Below are 9,479 nucleotides of genomic sequence, written 5' to 3'. Positions count from 1 at the left end.
GTTCACTGAGTCACTAATGGCTTCCAGAATGGTTTCAGAAATGGAAAAGGATTTTTTTAAATTTAGAATTATAATAAAAGGTTGTATTGTATATAGTATCTCTTTGTAATGACTGTCAGCAAAACCTGAATCTATTAAACAGATTGAATTTATACATGTATTGCAGAGAATAAATGACTATAATACTAAATTATGCTGTTTGAGGCAATTGGATGTGGATGGATTAAGATGTGGATCAATCAGGATTTTGATTCCTTAAGGTGTCATATTTTTCAATGCTATGTAATGCACTTAAGCCTTAATATTATTTAAAATATGGCCATTTTAGTGGATTCATTAAAATTATGGATGTTTAGGGAAGACTTTCATGTCCCATCATAGTTTGTTTATCTAGTTGCTTCTGTTAAACTGTTAGTAACTTTGATCCAACTTTATGAGATGGGGGAACTCAACTGTATAAGAACACTAAATTCTCTAGAAAGATGGAAACAAGAAGAAGGGGAAGCAAATGAAAGAGAGAATAGTACCTGAAGACAAACTTCGATTAGTTCACGGTATAGCCCAGGGCCATGTCTGGGTGAAACTAATATTCTATTCTTCAAGAAACACCACTGGTAGAGAGTTGGAAATGATAAAATAAAAGATTTAGAGTCAGAAGAAATGATAAAATAATAGATTTAAATTAGAGAAAAAGGAGACAAAGAACATTTAATCTAAAAACCTTCAATTTATATATCAAGAAACTAAGCCCCAGAAAGATGTGATTTGCCCAGTGTCAGAACAGTAAAATCCAACAGTGGGATTTTCTCCTAGGTCTTCTAATTCTAATGGCAACCTCTCAGGACAAAGGCCTTCAGGTAAGGTAAGAGATAATGAATACTTTCCTCCCATTTTCTTTAGGGTAGAGGTTTGTTTCCAAATGTCTTACCATGATAAAATTTTAACTCATTCACATAACTTCTTAATATCTTTAAACTTAAAAACAAACTAAAAAAATTTCTCATTGACTTTGCTCTGCCACTTATAGGCTGAGTGACCTTGGAGTAGTGAGTTCCTTTATTTCTCTGTTCCTGAACTTTCTCAATTGTAAAATAAATGGTTTGTAGAAGATAGTTCTTTTGGAAGTGAGGTCCAACTCAAATATTAAAGGGGACCATTAAATCATACAATGATCCTTTGAACTATTCATTTACTTAATTTTAAAATATAATGTTATCTAACTTTTACAGAATTTTTATTCATTTTGTTAGATTGTTCACAACTGTCAAACACTACCTATTTGATGACTCCTCTAAGCTAAATTTCCATCTCAAAATCTATGTTCTTTTGATGCTTCAATATCTTCTTTCTGCATCCTGCTATTTTTATAACTTAGCTGCTTCTTCTCCAGCTCCCTATCTCTTCCCTTTAAGCCACTGAGGCTATCATATTGAGAATAGAAGAGACTGGATTGCAGATATTTTGCCAGTTCTAAACTTAGTTTAATCTGGGAAATACTTCTTTGGAGAATAGTATTGTAGAGAGATTTCTCTGTATCAAACTAGTATCCCACTGCTGCCAATAATAGTGCATTGTTTTAATCATGGCTTTCTATCTTTTACTTTGTACTTGGGAATAGCAAAAAAAAAATAAGAAAAAAATTCCTTCTCTCATGAAACTTGTAATCTATTGCACCTATTAGTTTAAATGATCTCTGAGATCAAAAACAATTTATAAGGCTATTCTTGTACTCCTTTTGTACTCCTTTTTTTGTAATTGAAAAGCGTATATATATATATATATATATATACATATATGTATATATATATACACACATACACACACACATATATACATATATACATATATATATATATATATATATATATATATATATATATATATAAACGATATACAGAAAGACCACTGTATATGAGGGAGATGAGAACTAGCCCTCGATCTTTATTAACAGAGTTTTCTCATATTTCTGTTTCTATGCACATATGAACAGGTCACATGAAGTAGCCAGTCCTCAAGAGAGAGGAGTTAGGCTCCGTTTCCCACTCTTTAGCTCTTTACAATCCTAACCTAAAGCTACAGGGAGAATTACTTAAAGTTTAACTTCAGACAATGACTAGAGTCTCCCTAAAAGGGGAGCAAAAAAGTATTCATTGTATTTTATAAATCAGATCATTTATGTAGTACCTCCCTATAAGAAATGCTTAATTCTAAAGAAACAAAATATAGAATAACAAAGACATACACACAGCTATAACTGAATTATTATTATTACTATTATAATTATACTTTTCCAAACTTTTAAACATTAGATTACAAAACATTTTATGGAACAAAAGAACCAGAATTTCTTGTGTTAATTCAAGAAATCTGTCTGGCCCATATCATCTGAAAACCAGGCCTAGGGTTGGTAGTTCTGTTTCTAGCAGTGGAATAGTGATTGGAGGAATTCTTTCAATCCAGCTGGCACTAACAGAATGTGGTGACTAAAAAGGTTCCAGAGACACAGTTTCTGGATAATTTAATTATTTTATTAATTAGACAGGCATATTTAATAAGAAATATATTGTCATTTGATCATTTCTTTTAGACCAATGACCATTAGGGAGTAAGACACAAAGTTTATATAGTCTTCAGAGAGTAGGTGTTCCCAGGGTGGGAATCAACCCTGATTGAGTAACAGTTTATGAGAGAATAAATATTACAGTGAGGAATTGAGAGTGGAATCATGTCACCCTTGCACAAGGAGACTGTCTCTGTTAGAACAACCCCAAGTCATAAGTAATTTGGATAGAATGGTTTGTCTCCATCCAAAGAAGAGAAAAGGGTCTATCTCCACCTAAACTTGATTGAATGCAATTCACCTTAGTCTAGATATTTCTTGTAAGGTTGTACAGGTCAACAGAGAAGATTAACTCAACCTTTAAAGACTGAGGTTTAAAAAAAAGAAAAAGGAAAAATTCAACCCCCCCCAAACCCTAAACTTCTTCCATTCACAATGTAGACTTCATGTCTAAATATACAAAGCAGTATCTATTCTTGCTTAACCATGTTGAGGAAAGAGATAAAGCAGAAGTAGCTATGAGTCAGGTTCAGCAACAATTCCTTTATGCTTAAGTCCCTATACTGACAGAAAGAGAGATAGAGAAAGAGAAAGAACAGTTAGAGAAACAGAGAGAAAGAAAGAAATGGACAGAGGGACAGACAGAGAGACACATACAGAGACAGAGACAGTCAATGAAAGAGATCTGTTGGTGGGGTCACTCCTGAAATATCGATCTATCGTTTCTGACACTACTTTCATGTCTTGGGAATACCCTTTCTGCTTCATTTTCATCAATTTAAAATTTTAATTATAAAGATTTTATTTATTTTGAGTTTTACAATTTTTCCTCTAATCTTACTTCCCTCCCCCCACCCCCCACAGAAGGCAATTTGCCAGTCTTTACATTGTTTCCATAGTATACATTGATCCAAATTGAATGTGTGAGAGAAATCATATTCTTAAGGAAGAAACATAAAGTATAAGAGATAGTAAGATCAGACAATAAGATATCAGTTTTTATCTAAATTAAAGTAATAGTCCTTGGTCTTTGTTCAAATTCCACAATTCTTTCTCTGGATACAGATGATATTCTCCATTGCAGACAGCCCCAAATTGTCCCTGATTGTTGCACTAATAAATGAGCAAGTACATCAAGATTGACCAGCATCCGAGCTTGCCGTTAGAGTGTACAGTGTTTTTCTGTTTCTGCTCATCTCACTCAGTATCAGTTCATGCAAATCCCTCCAGGCTTTTCTGAATTCCCATCCCTCCTGGTTTCTAATAGAACAATAATGTTCCATGACATACATATACAAGTTTGTTAAGCAATTCACCAATTGAAGGACATTTACTTGATTTCCAATTCTTTGCCACCACAAACAGGGCTGCTATGAATATTTTTGTACAAGTGATATTTTTACACTTTTCATCATCTCTTCAGGGTATAGACCCAGTAGTGGTATTGCTGGATCAAAGGGTATGCACATTTTTGTTGCCCTTTGAAAGTAATTCCAAATTGCTCTCCAGAAAGGTTTGGATGAGTTCAGAGCTCTACCAACAATGCAATAGTGTTCCAGATTTCCCCACAGTCCTTCCAACAATGTTCATTGTCCTTTCTGGTCACATTGGCCATTCTGAGAGACGTGAGGTGGTACCTCAGAGAAGCTTTAATTTGCATTTCTCTAATAAGTAATGATTTAGAGCAATTTTTCATATGACTATGGATTGCCTTGATCTCCTCATCTGTAACTTGCCTTTGCATATCCTGTGACCAATTGTCAATTGGGGAATGGCTTTTTTTTTTTAATTTGACTTCAGTTCTCTGTATATTTTAGAAATGAGACCTTTGTCAGAAATATGAGTTGTAAAGATTGTTTCCCAGTATACTATATTTCTTTTGATCTTGGTTACACTGATTTTGTCTGTGCAAAAGTTTTTTTTAATCTAATGTAATCAAAATCATCTAGTTTACTTTTAGTGATGTTCTCTCCCTCTCTTCCTTAGTCATAAACTGCTTCCCTTTCCATAAATCTGACAGGTAAACTACTCCTTGATCTTCTACTTTGCTTATAATATTGATTTTTATGTCTAAATCCTATATCTATTTGGATCTTTTCTTGGTATAGGGTATGAGGTGTTGGTCTAATCTAAGTTACTTCCATACTAACTTCCAATTTTCCCAGCAGTTTTTATTGAAGAGAGAGTTTTTATCCTAATAGCTGTACTTTTGGGGTTTATCAAATAGCAGATTACTATGACCATTTCCTGCTATTGCACCTAATCTATTCCACTGGTCCACCACTATTTCTTAGTCAATACCAGACAATTTTGATGACTGATGTTTTATAATATAATTTTAGACAAGATAGGGCTAAGTCACTTTCTTTTTCACTTTTTTCATTGAATCCCTAGAAATTCTTGACTTTTTATTTTTCCATATGAATTTACTTACAACTTTTTCTAATTCATTAAAGTAATTTTTTGCAATTTTGATTGGGAGGACACTAAACAGAAAGTTTAATTTTGGTAGAATTGTCATTTTTATTACATTAGCTTGACTTATCCATGAGCAGTTCATGTTTGCCCAGTTATATAAAGCTGATTTTATTTGTGTGAGAAGTGTTTTGTGATTGTTTTCAAAAAAGTTTCTGAGTCTGCCTTGGCAGATAGACTCCCAGGAATTTTATATTGTCTGCAATTACTTAATTGGCATATCTCTTCCTAGCTCTTTCTGCTATATCTTGCTAGTCATATTTAGAAAATTTGAAGCTTAATGAGGGTTTACTTTATATCCTGCAACTTTGCTAAAGTTGCTAATTGTTTCCAGTAGTTCTTTGGATGATTTCTTGGAATTCTCTAGGTATACCATCATGTCATCTGCAAAGAGTGAGAGTTTTGTCTCTTCCTTCCCAATTCTAATTCTTTCAATTCCTTTTTCTTCTCTTACTGCTGAAGCTACTAACATTTCTAATAAAATATTGAGTAGTATTGGTGATAATTGGTATACTTGTTTCACGCCTGATCTTATTGGGAATGCCTCTAGCCTCTCCCCATTGAATATAATGCTTGTTGATGTTTCAGATAGATACTGCTTATTATTCTAAGGAACAGTCCATTTATTCTTACACTCTCTAGAGTTTTTAGTAGGAATGGGTGCTGCATTTTATAAAAAACATTTTCAGCATCTATTGATATAGTTATACAATTTCTGATAGATTTTTTTGTTGATATAATTAATTATACTAACAGTTTTCTTAATATTGAACCAACTTTGAAATCCTGGGATAAATCCTACTTAGTCAAAATGTATTATCCTGGTGATAACTTGTAATCATTTTGCTAAGGTTTTATTTAATATTTTTGCATCTATATTCATCAGGGAGATAGGTCTATAATTTTCTTTCTCTATTTTAACTCTTCTGGGTTTAGGTATCAGCACCATATTGATGTCATAGAAAGAGTTAGGCAGAGTTCCATTTTCCCCTATTTTCCCAGAGTTTAGACAGAATTGGAACCAGTTGTTCCTAACATGTTTGGTAGAATTAATTTGTGAATCCATCAGGCCCTGGAGATTTTTTCTTAGGGAGTTCAATGATGGCTTATTGAATTTCTTTTTCTGAGATAGGGTTGTTTGGTCTTTAATCTCCTATTCATTTAACCTGGGCAACTTATATTTTTTGTAAATCTTTGTCCATTTCACTTAGATTGTCAAATCTATTGACATAGAGTTGGGCAAAATAATTCCTGAATTATTACTTTAATTTCCTCCTCATTGGTGGCAAGTTCACATGTTTCATTTATAATACTAGCAATTTGGTTTTCTTCTTTCTTTGTTTTTTAATCAAATTGACCAGAGGTTTATCAATTTTATTGTTTTATTCATAAAACCAACTCTTAGTTTTATTCATTAATTCTATAGTTTTTTTTGCTTTAAATTTTATTAAGTTTTCCTTTAATTTTTAGGATTTCTAATTTATTTAATTGGGGGTTTTTAATTTGTTCTTTCTCTAATTTTTTTAGTTGCATATTTAGTTCATTGATTTCCACTTTCTCTAATTTATTCATGTGAGTATTTAAAGATATAATACATCCCCTGACAGCCACTTTGAGTGAATCCCATAGGTTTTGGTATGTTGTTTTATTATTGTCATTATCTAGATTAAAATAATTAATCTTTCTATAATTTGTTGTTTGATCCACTCATTCTTTAAATTGAGGTTATTCAGTTTCCAGTTATTTCTGGGTCTGTATCTCTCTGGACCAATATTGCATGTGATTTTTATTGCATTATGATATGAGAAAGGTGTATTCACTATTTATGCCTTTCTGCAATTGACTATGAGTTTTATGCACTAGTACATGGTCATTTTTTTGTATAAGTGCCATGTACTGCAGAGAAAAATGTATATTCCTTTCTATATCCATTCAATTTCCTCTATAAATCTATCATATCTACATTTTCTAACAATCTACCTAGTTAACTTCTTTCTTGTTTATTTTATGATTTGATTTATCTACATCTGATCTGAGAGCAGGAAGTAAAGGTCTCCCACTAGTAGAGTTTTGCTGTCTATGTCTTCCTGTAATTCTTTCAGCTTCTCCTCTAAGAATTTGAATGCTGTCCCATTGGGTGCATACATATTCAGTATTGAAATCACTTTATTGTCTGTGGTACCATTTAGGGGGATATAGTTTCCTACCTTATCTCTTTTAACACTATCTATTTTTGCATCTGCTTTGTCTGAGATAAGGATTGCTACTCCTGCTTTTTTCACTTCAGCTGAAGCAAAATATATTTTGCTCCAACCTTTTACCTTTACTCTACATGTATCTCTCTGCTTCAGATGAGTTTCTTTTAAGCAGCATATTGTAGAATTCTGGTTTTTAATCCACTCTGCTATTTTCCTACCTTTTAAGGGAGAGTTTATCTCATTCACATTCAAAATTATAATTACTAACTCTTTATTGCCCTCCATGCTATCTTCCCTTTGTTCATATTTCCCCCTCTTTTCTCCTTTATTCATATTCCCCAATATTTTGTTTCTGAATACCATCCATTCATTGTGCTTGCCATCCTATATCCACCCTTCCCTTCTTTACACTTTCCCTTTTTCCCTTCCCTTAATTCTGTTAGTTCCCTCTTTTCTCACCCTCTCTGTCCCCATCCCTCCCTCCCCTTTTCCCCTTTTCATACTTGAAAGGTAAGATGTTTTTTAAGTTAACTGAGTATGTATGGAAATTAACTTTAAGCCAAGTCTGATGAGAGGAAGATTCAGATGTTTGTCATCTCCTCCCTTCTTCCCCTCTATTTTCATAGGTCTTTTAGACCTCTTAATTCAATGAAATTAACCCAATTCAATCCACTCCCTCCTCCCCCTCCTTCCTGATCCCCCTTTTAAGGAGGAAATGTTTTTAAATTATTCTATCTGAGTCATAGAACATCCTGAGAATCCATCCCTTCTGGCTAAGTATATGCTCTCTAATAAAGTTATAATTCTTGAGAGTTATTAGTGACTTTCTCCCAAGTATGGATATAGCCAGTTTCATCCCATTGGGTAGCAGTCTCACAGATAAGTCATGAATGTCCATCATTTCTGCCAAATTATATTCTCTCTGATAGAGTTACAATTCATAAGAGTTATGAGACTCTTTTTTCCCATGCTGGGATATAGCCAGTTTCATCTTATTGGATAGCAGTTGTTTTTTTCCTTTATCAGGCCCCCCCCTTTTTTTTTTTACCCTTTCATGTGTCTCTTGAACCTCCTGCTTGATATCCAAATTTTCTATTTAGCTCTGGTTTTTATTTTCATCAGGAATTGTTGGAAGTATTCCATTTCATTAAATGTCCACCTTTTCCCTTGAAAGAGAAGGCTCAGCCTTGCCAGATAGTGGATTCTTGATGGCATTCCAAGTTCTCTCTTCAGAATATCTCCTTCCAGGTCCTTTAATCCCTTAATGTTGATGTAGTCAGGTCCTGCATAATACTTACTGTGGTTCTTTGGTATCTAAATTGTTTCTTGATGACTGCTTGCAGAATTTTCTTTTTTATCTGATAGCTCTGGAATTTGGATACAATATTCCTTGGTGTTTTCATTTTAGGGTCTCTTTCCAGAGGGGAGCAATGTATTCTTTCAATAACTATTTTGTCCTCTGTTTCCATGATATCAGGGCAATTTTCCATTACTAAATCCTGTAATATTAAGTCTAGGCTTTTTTCCTCTTCAATGTGTTCAAGAAGACCTATAATTCTCAGGTTTCCCCTCTGCGATCTATTCTTGAGGTCAGTGGTTTACTGATGAGGTATTTTATATTTTCTTCTATTTTTTTTTCTATTTTTTGTTTTAGTTTTATAGGACCTTATTGTCTCATGGAGTCATTAGTTTCCACAGACTCCATTCTTTTTTTTTTTAATTTACTTTTCTTCATTTACCTTTTGCCATTCCTTTTCTAATTTGTCAATTCTATTTTTTTGTATTTAATATTTATTTATTCTCATTTTGTACAAATAATGTTTTTTAGACATTAATAAAATATTCTTGTTTAAGAGTAAACAAAATACCCCCTCTCCCCAAAATTATAGCCTTGCTTGAGCAATAAAAAGGAGAGAAAAAAATTAAAATTAAAAAAAATAATAGTAATAATTGTAGTTATGGCCAGGTGGTGCAATGGACAGAGCACCAGCCCTGGAGCCAGGAGCACCCAAGCCCAAATCTGGCCCTGTACACCCAACAATCACCCAGCCATGTTACATGCAAGCCACCCGATACCACTGCCCTGCAAAAACCCCCCAAAAGAAAAAAAAGACCCGAAATAAAATAAAATAGTAATAATAGTAGGGGTGGCTGGGTGGCAGACAGAGCATTGGCCCTTGAGCCAGGAGTACCTGGGTCCAAATCTGGCCTCAGACACCCAAAGATCACCCTTCTATGCGGCCTCA

The sequence above is a fragment of the Macrotis lagotis genome, chromosome 5 (assembly GCF_037893015.1).
Source record: "Macrotis lagotis isolate mMagLag1 chromosome 5, bilby.v1.9.chrom.fasta, whole genome shotgun sequence".
In the NCBI taxonomy this organism is placed as follows: domain Eukaryota; kingdom Metazoa; phylum Chordata; class Mammalia; order Peramelemorphia; family Peramelidae; genus Macrotis; species Macrotis lagotis.
Note: the sequence above shows the minus strand (reverse complement) of the source record.